Here is a 12,990-nt window from a genome sequence, read left to right as displayed (position 1 = left end):
TGCCAATAAAAAGGGCTAAAACAGTACATACTTCATAGTTGTGGTGAGGAATAAATGAATAAAGGCATGTAAACTGCTTATCCCAGTGCTTGATCTAGTGCCTGATCTAGATTTCTGGGAGAAATATCAATAACCTCAGATATGCAGATGGCACCACCCTTATGGCAGAAAGTGAAGAAGAACTAAAGAGCCTCTTGATGAAAGTGAAAGAGGAGAGTGAAAAAGTTGGCTTAAAGCTCAACATTCAGAAAACAATGATCATGGCATCCAGTCCCATCACTTCATGGCAAATAGATGGGGAAACAGTGGCTGACTTTATTTTGGGGGGCTCCAAAATCACTGCAGATTGTGACTGCAGCCATGAAATTAAAAGACACTTACTCCTTGGAAGGAAAGTTATGAGCAACATAGACAGCATATTAGAAAGCAGAGACATTACTTTCCCAGCAAAGGTCCATCTAGTTAAGGCTGTGGTTTTTCCAGTAGTCATGTGAGAGTTGGACTATAAAGAAAGCTGAGCACCGAAGAATTGATGCTTTTGAACTGTGGGGTTGGAGAAGACTCCTGAGAGTCCCTTGGACTGCAAGGAGATCCAACCAGTCCATCCCTAAAGGAAATCAGTCCTGAGTGTTCATTGAAAGGATTGATGTTGAAGCTGAAAGGCCAATACTTTGGCCACCTGATGCTAAGAGCTGACTCATCTGAAAAGACCCTGATGCTGGGCAAAATTGAAGGCAGGAGGAGAAGGGGACGACAGAGGATGAGATGGTTGGATGGCATCACCGACTCAAAGGACATGAGTTTGGGTAAACTCCAGAAGTTGGTGATGGACAGGGAGGCCTGGCGTGCTGTGGTTCATGGGGTCACAAAGAGTCGGACACGACTGAGCAACTGAACTGAAATGAACTAATCTAGAGCAGGCCCACATTCACTGTTGGCTCTCATGACCAATGACTTTGTACTAGGTGTTTTATTTACATCCTCAAGTACCACAACTAGATGAGGCAGATACTGCCAGTCTTTATTTCCATCTTGCAGGTGAGGAGGCTGAAGCTAAGTGAGATAAAGTCCCCCTGCCCCAAGGCAGAACAGAAACCAGGCTTCAAGCCCCTCCCTCCCTGATTCCCAGAGCCAGTGGTCTTCCCATGATGATCCTTACACCCACACTTCTAAAATTTCCTCTGCCTCATTAAAAGCACCAGCCAGGTCAAGACCCACCCTACTCCAGCATCTCTACAGTTTCTAGGTATATAGAAAATGGTAGAAGATTTTGAAATGTGCAAAGGAAATGACTGGATATCCTCTCAGTGCAATTCTGGAGGCTTTGCTGATTGTGTAGGTCCAGTGTCTCATGGAATACAGTTGATTATTGCCATGAATATTGACCAGTTTTTCCTGTTTTACTTTCATTTGTAAATTCATTTTAGCATTCCTTCCCTGACTATAAATGTGTTTTGAGTTCTCCTTTGCACCAATTGTGATGTCTTTCTGATTTCCTCATGAATGACTTAAACCAAACTTTAAACATGTGTTTATTTAAAACAAACATACAGGGAATTCCCAGGTGGTCCAGTGGTTATGACTCTCTGCTTTCATTGCTGAGAGCGAGGATTTGATTCCTGCTCGGGGAACTAAGATCCCACAAGCTGCATGGTGTCTGCTGCTACTGCTAAGTTGCTTCAGTCGTGCCCGACTCTGTGCGACCCCACAGACGGCAGCCTACCAGGCTCCCCCGTCCCTGGGATTCTCCAGGCAAGAACACTGGAGTGGGTTGCCATTTCCTTCTCCAATGCATGAAAGTGAAATGTGAAAGTGAAGTCGCTCATCGTGTCCAACTCTTAGCTACCCCATGGACTGCAGCACACCAAGCTCCTCCATTCATGGGATTTTCCAGGCAAGAGTACTGGAGTAGGGTGCCATTGCCTTCTTCATGGTGGCTAAAATAATAATAATAATCAATACAAACAAACCAGGGCCAAGTCACATGGCTCTTGAAAAGGGGGATTCTTCGTCTAGGAATCATCCCTGTTCTCTGCTCATCCAGCCAATGGCCTACCCTGGCCTGAGAGGGATTTACCACAAAGCTACCCTTGGAGACAGTGGAAGTCAAGGGCAAGAATGCTGGTGGAAGGATGGGGAGACCTGCAGGCTAGCTCTTGCATGTGAGTTGGACCACAGTGGGTGATACACTTAAGCTCTCCGAGCTTGTGTCCCTTCACATGGAAAGTGGAATCTGTAAACTGTAGGTCAAGATTGCCTCTGGGACGTTTTGCTTGGCCTTCAGGGAGAGCGGGCCATCCCTCAATATGTCCAGTCAGCATATGTTGAGCAGCTGGGGCCTGCGTGTGATTCATTCAGCTGGCGGGGGCTCACTATCCCAGGCTCATGGTCCCAGATGCTGAGTTATTGTCTGGGGTTTCTGGATCTGGAACAGTGCAGGACCAAAGAGCCTGCTCCAGTCAGGTGCAACTTCTAGATAGCTACTGGGATATGGGGAAAGTATGTGGTCTGGAAGGCAGGGAATGTGTTGGGCTGCTTCAGGGGTGCATTATTGGAATTAGCCTGAAACCTCTGGGGTGAGCTCAGAACTGGGTTTCCTTCTTGGTGTCCTGTAAAATCCTAGTGCCCCTCAGGCCAAAGGGTTTCTACCTCACTGGGGGCCTCTGGATTCTCCCTGGTGAAAGCGTGCACTGAGTGTTTTGCCTCAGGGCCCATGCTCAAGGGGAGCCCTGAGCTCTGGATGATCAGGCTATGACTCAGAGATACTTCAACTCCTGTCCCTTCTCTGCACCTCCTACTCAGGCAGAGGATAAACTCTTTATTCTCCCATCCCTCAGCAAGAGCAGTGCCTGGGTTTGGGAGAGCTTACCTTGTACCGGGAACCATGTAAGCACTTTCTTCACTAACCCTCACGTGACCTTGTGAGGGAGGTGCCATTTTGTCATGATTTTACAGAAGAGGCAATGGAAGCTCAGAGCACTGAGGTGATGTACTTAAAGGTCACATTGGTAGTCAGTTTGTGGAGTCTGGATTCAAATACACGTCTGTCTAACTTTTGAAATGCCTCACTGCTCATGTGATTTCAATGACACAATCCTGGGCAAGTGTGAGGGAGAGGGACAGGAAAGGGGGGGAAAGGGCAATTTGCTTGAGACTCCAGAGTGTCCCATGGAATCTCCAGAATCTCCTTGGAGTTAGGATTGGGTGGGACTTTGTGAGTTGCTCAGGGTACTGGAAAGGCAGCCCACCCCAGCTTGCAGTGGTCCTGCCTAGCCATTGGCTACAGCAGCACAGGTCACAAAAGAGAGCTCCAGTGCCCTTTTAGGGAACATGGAAGAATTCGTCAGAAAGCACTCTGGCCTTTCAAGCAGAAAGTGGCATCAGAGGCATCAGAGACATCAGAGGCAGTTTAGAAAGAGCCTAGATAGATGAGGTGGACATCTGTCACTTTTTTCTGGCCACCTAATATTGAAAGCCTTTCCTCTGTTTGGGACCCCTGACCTGGTCTGTTTTGTGCCTCTTGTACCTACCATTGCTGAGTCAAAACACAGGGCCTGGTAGCCAGTATTACTCCATTACACATTTATTGCTTAACTAACTGGGGTCAAACTCAGGCCTGACTCTAAAACACATGCTTTAAAAATTTATTATGAAAATTTTCATACAGGCAGAAGTAGAATAGTATAATACTACTATATATAAAATAGGTACACAACAAGGACCTACTGCAATAGCACAGGGAACTATATTCCGTATCTTATCCTATCATGGCAGAGAATCTGAAAAAGAATGTTTGTGTGTCTATGTAATTGAATCACTTTGCTGAAAGTGATTGAAACGAACACAACATTGTAAAGTTACTCTTTGTTATTGTTGTTTAGTCGCTCAGTCGTATCTGACTCTTTTGCAACCCCATGGACTGTAGCCTGCCAGGCTCCTCTGTCCATGGGATTTCCCAGGCAGGAATTTACTGGAGTGGATTGCCATTTCCTTCTTCAGGGGATCATCCCAACCCAGGGATTGAATCTGCGTCTCCTGCACTGCAGGTGGATTCTTTACTGCTGAGTCACCTGGGAAGCTACTTTAATTTAAAAAAAAATTGGAGAAAGAAAAAAAAATTAGAATAGTGTGAAATCCCTGTGTACCCATTACCAGATTCAATAGCTATCAAGATTATTTTCATGTTAGCTTTATTTATCTTTTTCTTTTTCTCTTTTCTTTAAGGCCTTGCCTTAATATTTGGAAGGAAATCCCAGGTATTATATCATTTGCCTCTACGTACTTCATGACACATCTAAAACAATTAGGGATATTTTCATATCCAATGACAATATTACCATTGCCCCTAACCAAACTAACAACAACTTTAAAACCATGCTCTTGAGCACTACAGGCTAGCTTCCATTCTGCTTTCCCAGCCCCCAGTAGGAAGCATTTCTCAGACATCTGCTCTGTTCCTCCTTGAAGCTGGAATTACAGTTTGATGTGTATTGGGTACTCAAAATGTGTCCTCTTAGGTAAGCAGGGGGCCTAACTGCCCTCTCTCTGACTTCTCCAAGGTCACGCAGTCAATTAGTAGCTGATGAATGAGACTTAAGCACTGCAGCTGGGTCTATACAGCCCCAAACACCGTTTGCAATGAGATGAAGCGAAGGGACCTCAGTCCTGGGAACAGTCCTGCATGGTTTCTGTTGCTGTTGAAATCCTGTCACTCAGCCTCAAGCAAGTCCTTCATCTGGAACAGTTTGATCATGACTGTTCAGGACTGCCTGATTGAGGGGCTCCATGGGGCTCCTAGGGCTGTTCTCCTTCATCTGATTGGAATGTGTCTGCCGCCTACAGCCAGGCCTGCCACAACCTGGAACTTCTCTCCTCTTCTTTCCCTGTTCTAGAGCTGACTCAGAGGAGGGCGGGGTGCTCATCATTCTTCTCTTTCTAGGCTTTGACTTGCTCTCTGCCAAAGCAGAGGACTCAGAGCATCACAGGTCAAGACAGTGCAAATTCGAGAAGCGGTTAAACTAGCTCAGCTGCTTTTCTGTTCTCGCTCCCTTCTTTTTTCAGAGACTTTACTTAGGTGACCAGGCTCTCCTGAGCTTGACCTCCATTTCTAATTCCTCAAACCTCTTCCACTCCCTTTAATCTCCCACCCAGATTTCCCAGATAAGTCTCTCAGAGCATTGCATTCCAAAATGAAAATTGACTAGTGCAGAGCAAGAATCCTGGCTCTGGGCTGGTGGAGGGTTGATCAGTCTGGTCCAACTGGGACAACAGGAATGAATCACTGAGTATTTAAGGGAGAAGGAATTCAGTGCAGGGAATTGGTTACCCAGCTGATGAGAGAGCTTCAGTGCCAAGCCAAGGACAATGAGGCTACCTGGAGATTAGCCACAGCAAGAAGCTCCTACACTAGAAGTGAGGGAGCTAGGTTGCTCGGTGGAAACTGGAGCCACAAGAGAGACACAGTCATTGTGGGGGACATCACGTGAGGCAGAGAAGGAAGGAGAGAAATAGCCCAGCTTCGTTCTCCCTCCTGCTTTTCAAGTCCTACAGGTGCCTTCCATTGGCCAAACCCACCAGAACCTGGGAAACAGCCTGCAGGGGTCCACTCATCCCACTCCCCTCTCTGTCCTCTCCTGCTACAATATCAGCAGAGAAGGGAAGAGGAAGGGATGGATTGTGGGCAAACAGGCCTGGGAACAGCAAGCAACTACTGATTGGTTATATATTCCTCCTTCCGCCCCCCACCTCCAATGCATTTGGATCTAACGGGGTCTATCTGAAAAAAGTGCTTTTACCCAAAGCCAACAAGAAAGAGGGTTGTAAGTTGGAGGGTGGGGGTGGAGCTTGAACCTGCTTCCTTGACTAGCTACTTGCAAGTCTTATCCGGATTCTAGCCGATTCTCTTATTTCGCCTCCCACTGCACGCACCCTTCTGCCCTCCTCCCCACCCATACACACACTCAGAGTCCAACAAAGATAGGCCACTTTGCTTTCTGGCAATGTGTGACACATTTATTAGATCCCAGGACCATGTAAAACCAACCTTCTTGCTGGCAGGGTTTTGGCTTGGCAGCAAGGCTCTGAATTACAATGCTGTCAGGCTGGTGAACCTGCTGGCATCACAGTCCAGAAAACATACCTCCTGATTCTCCAGGTGCTCAGCAAGTTCAAAGGTGTAGGTGAAGGGAGATGCCTGGGAGGGGTGAAAGAAAAGCGCCGAACTACATGCTTTCCACCCTCTTTATGTCATTTCATCTTCACAGTCTCCCAAGGTAATTGCCCTTCTGCCTATTTTTTTTTTTGAAAAATAAAAAATATTTAAACTTTGGAGTAATTCTAGATTTACACAACAGTTGCAAGGATAACCCAGTTTCCCCCGATGTTAACACCTTACATAACCATCTCAGGTCTGTTTTTACAAATGAGAAAATGGGGGCTCAGAGAGGTTAAGTGATTTGTCCAAGGTCACAGAGCAAGGACACAGCAGAAGAAACAAACATAAATCCAGGTCGCTCTTATTGCCTTACACCTTTGGGTTGAATTATTTGTTTCCATCTCATTAGGTGGGAAGTCACTCTCTGATCCCAGAGCCCTTCACTTCACCTTGGAGTTGACTTGCAAACTTTAGCAGAAAGCACTTCTTCCACAGAGCCACAGAATGGTATCACTAAAACGTATGTCTGAGGCCATTTAATGCAGGGAAGGCAAATAAAGTTCATTTCACTTGCCAACTTTAATTGAGCAGTAGAGGCTATTTGGGATCCGGCATTGAGAATGATTCTGTTTGCTCCTCAGGAACAAGTGCTGTGATTGATTGTTGATGCCTGTCTTGAATGTTGATTAGGAGACTGGAGAAAGTCATGTGATGCACTAGCCACCCTTCAGCATTCTCATTTTACAGAGTGTCTGAGGTCAAAAGAGGAGACAGTATCTTTGCCTCATTAGTGGTGCAGCTCAGAACAGAACCTAAGCTTCTGACTCAGAGTCTTGGGTTCTTTCTGCTTTACAATGGACACGCAGTAACAATAATGATAACTACCACTTGATGAGTGTCTGCTCACTGCCAGGCATGAAAGTGAAGTCGCTTCAGCCGTGTCCAACTCTTTGTGACCCCATAGACTGTAGCCTACCAGGTTCCTCCGTCCATGGGATTTTCCAGGCAAGAGTACTGGAGTGGGTTGCCATTTCCTTCTCCAGAGGATCTTCCTGACCGAGGGATCGAACCTGGGTCTCCCGCATTGTAGGCCGATGCTTTACCATCTGAGCCACCAGGGAAGCCTAAGCACCTTCCAACTTCCATTCCTTACCTTCAATCCTCACAACAACCCTGTGAGGGCAGTATGATGCTGCTGCTGCTGCTGCTAAGTCACTTCAGTCGTGTCCGACTCTGGGCGACTCCATAGACGGCAACCCACCAGGCTCCTCTGTCCTTGGGATTCTCCAGGCAAGAATACTGGAGTCGATTGCCATTTCCTTCTCCAATGCATGCATGCATGCTAAGTCGCTTCAGTTGTGTCCAACTCTGTGTGACCCCATGGACAGCAGCCCACCAGGCTCCTCTGTCTGCTGAATTCTCTAGGCAAGAGTACTGGAGAAGCCATTTCCTTCTCCAGTGAGGGCGGTATATTTATCTCCAATGTACCTAGACTTGGGGAAGTTAAAAAAAAAACTTGTCTAAGGCCCACAGCAAGCAAGTACTAAAGCTGAAATTTAAACAGAGAACAGTCTGGTTCCCAAAGTGTAAAACCTGGGTTCCGACTTCCTGCAGACACAATGTTGCATTTGCCCTCACAACCTATAGCAGGTGGAGATGACCCTGGCCACGTTGACTTGGTTAGCACTAAACTACGCTAAAAAAAACCCCATCATTTTTGTTCTTACTAATTTTCTAAGAACATTTGCTTTCAGGCCCTTAGCTAGATGGAACTGATTTGTTTGGGCTGTTTCATGTTAGATGTGTTAAAAATTGACATGTTAGGAGAGCTGACGTGAAAGGTGACCTGGTTCCCTTGTAAATAAATGATTAATATAACCTCATTGTGTGGCGAGACTGTATTACTGATTCTCTCACTTGGGAGGCTTAGAAAAACAACAGGTCAGACAATAATATCCATGCTAGCATCAGATGATAGTGTGGGATGACCATGGATGAGTCAGGGGGTTCAGAAGATAATTAACAAAGAGGGAGCTCTATGGAGTCCAAAGAGAATTTAAAAAACGTTCCTTCTCTAACCTGACTATCTGAGATTATTATATAGCAAAGGCAATGAATAGGAGAGAGGGAAGATGTGGGTTCATTCAAGTGATTTGCTAAGACATTTTAAAGAAATTGACAGGGATCAAATTTCAAAGGGAAGACATTCAGTTCAACTGACCATGTTACAGCAACTCAACAGTGATTAGGGATAGATGACATGTGGCTGTGTCAATGGCACCCCACTCCAGTACTCCTGCCTAGAAAATCCCATGGATGGAGGAGCCTGGTGGGCTGCAGTCCATGGGGTAGCTGAGGGTCGGACACGACTGAGCGACTTCACTTTCACTTTTCACTTTCATGCATTGGAGAAGGAAATGGCAACCCACTCCAGTACTCCTGCCTGGAGAATCCCAGGGATGGGGGAGCCTGGTGGGCTGCCGTCTATGGGGTCACACAGTCGGACACGACTGAAGTGACTTAGCAGTAGCAGTGGCCTACACACTTAGGGCAGCTATGACAATACTACACACCCAAGTTTTAGCAGGATAGTGGAGAATTTCTTCTCTACAGATATGCATACACGTTAGAAAAATGCTTCTGTGCAACAGTATTATGTGCCACTGTATATGTATCTTGTATGCCATATATTACTGTCAATGTCAGGCTAAATTTTCAAATAGCATGGAAGTCTCTGTAATAGCAAATGCACCAATTATCCACCTGTAGTCACTTCAGTGGCCAAAATGATTCTAAATATGAGGAGTCCCTTCCTAAAGACCCCATCGGGACCTTATTTTTTATGGCTCTGGGGTCTTTTCAAAATGTTTCTTGCCCATGCCACACTGGTTATTATAAATCTTGAATGTCATCTCTTGGCTCAGAGGTGTCACTCAAGAGTCCTCTACCCCATCTGACTCCTTCCCCAGGGTAACTTCTCACTAATCTTCGCTGTTCCAGTTCCATCTAAACCTGCCCTGTTCTGTTACTCAACATATGCTATTCTCTTCCCTTGGAATATACTTTCTTATCCTGTCTGCCTAACAGCTGCTACTTGTCCTTCAAGTTCTACCTCAGCTTTCTTCTTTGGGAAGGTTTCTCAGTACCCTCAGGAGTCTCCCCGGCCCTCTTGGATCTACCACTTTTATAATGTGTTCCATCGAGTGGCTGGAGTATGTTGCATCTTTGCCCACTAGAATGTGAGTCCCTTGAGAACAAGGACTTTTTTTTTTCTCATATCTGACTCTCCAGGATAGAAGGAGAGGTTCAGGGCTTGCATGTTGAATGAATTAATGAAAGTCCCAGTTATCTTCAGAAGCTATTTTGAGGGCTTTCAAATTGGGTCTCCCTTTTCTGGCCAGATGGATTTGATACTTAATGAGTTTCTACTAAGTACCAGGCATTGTGCTGAATATTTCGCATGCACCATCTCACGTCTGAAAGAGATGTTTTTAATGTCCATCTGTATTTTACAAATGTTGTTGTTGTTTAGTTGCTAAGTCATGTCCCACTCTTTGCGACCCAATGGACTACAGCATGCCACACTTTGCTGTCCTTCACTATGAGGAAATGTAAATTCAGAGTAGTGACTTGCCCAGGGTCATGTTGCTGGGAAGTTGCAAAGCCATGATTTGAACCTAGGCTGTTGGTCTCCAGTGCCTGCTCTCCTTTTTGTGTATGGAGGGTGGGGTCTCTTCTGGGTAATACAGTGACATAAGTCAAGCTTGTCTTTGATGTCTTCAGGCTTGTAAGGTGTCTCAGGGACTCTGTGTCACAGTGTCACCCACCCCTGTAGCCACTACTATGGGGCCTACCAGGTAGCCCATCCCATTGGGAGCTTTGTCCTTTGCAACTCCTCTGAGACTTTGACTTCTGGGCTGTGCTAAACTTTTCCAGAGCACATGTTTACATGTTAATGCAATCTTTAACCCAGGAGCAAACGGCCCCTGTGTAAGCTGTCGGGGGGGGGGAGGGCTCTGGTTATGGGGAGCGGGGGTACAGGTTGCTCTGGGCATCTCTTTCAACAGATACATGGGGGCCCCTCCTACATTTTCAAGGTGCTTGGTGCCTACCTCGGAGGGCTGAGAGCTCTGGAGTCACACCAACAAGTGTTTTAATCTGGCTTCACTGTTCCAGGATGAATTGTGTCATTTGTCACAAATTACTTAACCTCATCGAGCCTCCCATTCCTCTTTTGTCACATGGATCTCATAATACTTCTCATCTCCTGGGGAGGTTGTGAGGATGACATGAGACAACACAGCCACTGTGTCTAGTGCAAAATGTTGTTCTTGTTTAGTCGCTCAGTTGTGTCTGACTCTGTGACCCTATGGGCGACCTTATGGACCATAGCCCACCAGGCTCCTCTGTCCATGGGATTTTCCAGGCAAGAATACTGGAGTGGGTTGCCATGCCCTCCTCCAGGGGATCTTCCTGATCCAGGGATCGAACCTGCATCTACGTCACTGTAGGCAGTTCTTTACCACTGAGCCACCAGGGAAGCCTGTAGTACAGAATAATCGCTTGAAAAATGTGAAATCTTTCCTGAAATCTGTTTCTACTGGCTCCCCCACCCCCGCCCCTGCCATCTAGGTTTCCCTTCCCCCGTTGCTTCTTTCTTTGCCTCACCAACAGGTATCCTTTTGGAAACTCTTCCCTTTCTTTCCCAGTGGCTCCCTCTGACACCCTCAACCTTTGGAACAACTAGCCGTCATAGTTCCTGGGGCTGATCCCGTTTCTGGATATTCTCTCCTGCTGTCTTGAGTGCATGAGCTGATTTGAATTCAGAAAGCAGAGTCCATTCCTGCGAGGAGTGTCACCACAGTCCATCTTACATTCAAATGGTGAAGGCTGACTTGATGGCCCCACATCGTTATCTGATGGGTGTTGAGAAGGCCTCCCCCCTCCAACCCAGAGACTTCCTTCTGGCCTGTGAGTAATGCCACTATCTCTACCATCGGTGGACGATCCCTTTGAGTCCAACTGCCCTGGGTGGTCTCGGGGGCGGGGGATGGCTGGGCCAGGCAGGGTTGTTTTGTGTATATGTGTGAGTGCAGATTCCTTGATCAGAGCCTTTCCTGTCAGGGGGAGGGGAGGAAAAGGTTAGAGGGAGCTGACTCCCCAGGGAAGAGGAAAGCCAGGCAGGCAGGGGTAGGGCGTGGGGGTGTGGGAAATCAGCTGATAGGAGGCTGTGTCTCCGGCACAGTTTTGCCTAGGGTGGGCCCTGTGTATTGCAACAGCTGTGAACTTTGGAATCACCAAGGTTGGGAAGCCAGGCCTCAGAGGGAGTGGCTGGAGGCTGAGCTCATCCTGAAAAGATGTGAGCCTGGATTCCCGGAGGGCAGAGAGGAGGACCAGGGAGGAGGTCATACTTTGGGGGGTATCTAAAGACAGAAAGAGAGTCTTGGTGTCTTTCATCTCTACGTGTAGGTGACACCTGTGGATAGGTGGGTCACAGTAGAAAATGGCCCCTGAGGGGTGGGGGTCTCCTTTTTCTGACTGCTAAGAGGAGACTTAGCAGAAGGACTGCCCCCTTTCCTTTGGAAAGGAAACAACTTCTGAGGGTATGGCAGGGTTCAGTGGGTGTTCCCCCTCAAGGGAGGTTACCCCCTAAGTGAGGGTGCTTGGCTGGGAGAGGGTAACTAGGTGTTCCTCAGCCCACAGATGAAGGCACTCCAGTGCCCCTCCCTGTAGGCTTTTCACTTTGTCTCTTGACATGCATCGCCATCTACCACAGCAGGTATGAACACAGCTTAAAAAGGAAGGTCAAAGATGTCCCCTCAACCCCCTTCAGTGGTTCTACCACACCCTGTGGACCCCACTGGAGGATGCTGATTCTGAAATTTGGTGGCCCTGCCCATAGGGACCAAGGGGCCAAATATTTGAAATCATCATAACCATAACAAAAACCATTGGCTGACCATTTGGGATGCCTTACCAGGGGCTACTTTATATATAGGCCCTGAATGTGGGCTTGACCTGAGGGATAATGAAGTTTTCCCACTGCTTCATACACACACACACACACACACACACACACACACACACACACAGAGTCAAGTTCCTCAAAAACATGTCCACAGTCCTGAGGCCACAGAGCACATTAGACACACATTCTCTGCTTGCAGTCAAAAGTCCCGTCTTTCCCAAGTCCTGCTGCTAGACCCGACTCGGTGCACACAGATACACATTCCCATATCTATCCTTCCCAAATCCTAGAGCTCTGAAAACTGAGGGCCTTTTATAAGTTTAAGGTAAATTCATTTGGCAGCCAAACCTGCGCTGGTATGAGGCTATTTATAGTATTTTTCTATCGCACTCTGTGTGAATATTCATGTGTTTTTGCTCCCGAAATATCAATGTACTTGATTGCTGGATGCTGTCTCAGACCCCACTGGAAGTGACATATAATATTCTGCTATAGGCCCCCTCTGGCTTTCTTAAAATTCAAAGCATTCCAAATTCCTTGTATTATAGAACGCACCTCACTGTCTTGTAATAATCTATTTAATGTCCCTGAACAACAACAACAAAAACAACAACAACAACATTGGCGTGTGAACTTCTCCAGGACCCAGTACATGGTCCAACATGTGCTTGGGGCTCTACCAGTGTTTTAGGACTTAAGAATAAATGACCTTTAGTGTTGAAGGAGATGCATTGTTGGGAAGTTCTTTCTTACATCTAACCTAAAGTATCTCATGCTGCCATTCATGTACTGCATGCCATTGATAGCAAGGAAGAAACAGCTGGTTAACGCCTTCATTATTTTTTTTTTCTCTTGGGACTAAATCGTC

At 46.7% G+C, this 12,990-nt stretch overlaps 1 protein-coding gene across 7 annotated transcripts in view; it reads left to right on the top strand.

Moving 5' to 3' along the window:
* The window catches only part of RTL9 (retrotransposon Gag like 9), a 203,013-nt gene that overhangs the window by 137,011 nt on the left and 53,012 nt on the right, over positions 1–12,990 (top strand). For 2 of the 7 annotated variants that reach the window (XM_060408052.1, XM_060408049.1), the window contains exon 3: positions 10,864–11,125. The exons of the other annotated variants lie outside the window; for them this stretch is intronic. The gene's annotated coding sequence lies outside the window, so the exon portion shown is untranslated. The remainder of the gene's footprint in view (positions 1–10,863; positions 11,126–12,990) is intronic. 7 annotated transcript variants of the gene reach the window in all.

Source organism: Ovis aries, chromosome X (genome assembly GCF_016772045.2).
Source record: "Ovis aries strain OAR_USU_Benz2616 breed Rambouillet chromosome X, ARS-UI_Ramb_v3.0, whole genome shotgun sequence".
Taxonomy (NCBI): Eukaryota; Metazoa; Chordata; class Mammalia; order Artiodactyla; family Bovidae; genus Ovis; species Ovis aries.
The sequence above is the reverse complement of the archived record's forward strand: the minus strand, read 5'-3'. Positions and strand labels throughout refer to the sequence as shown.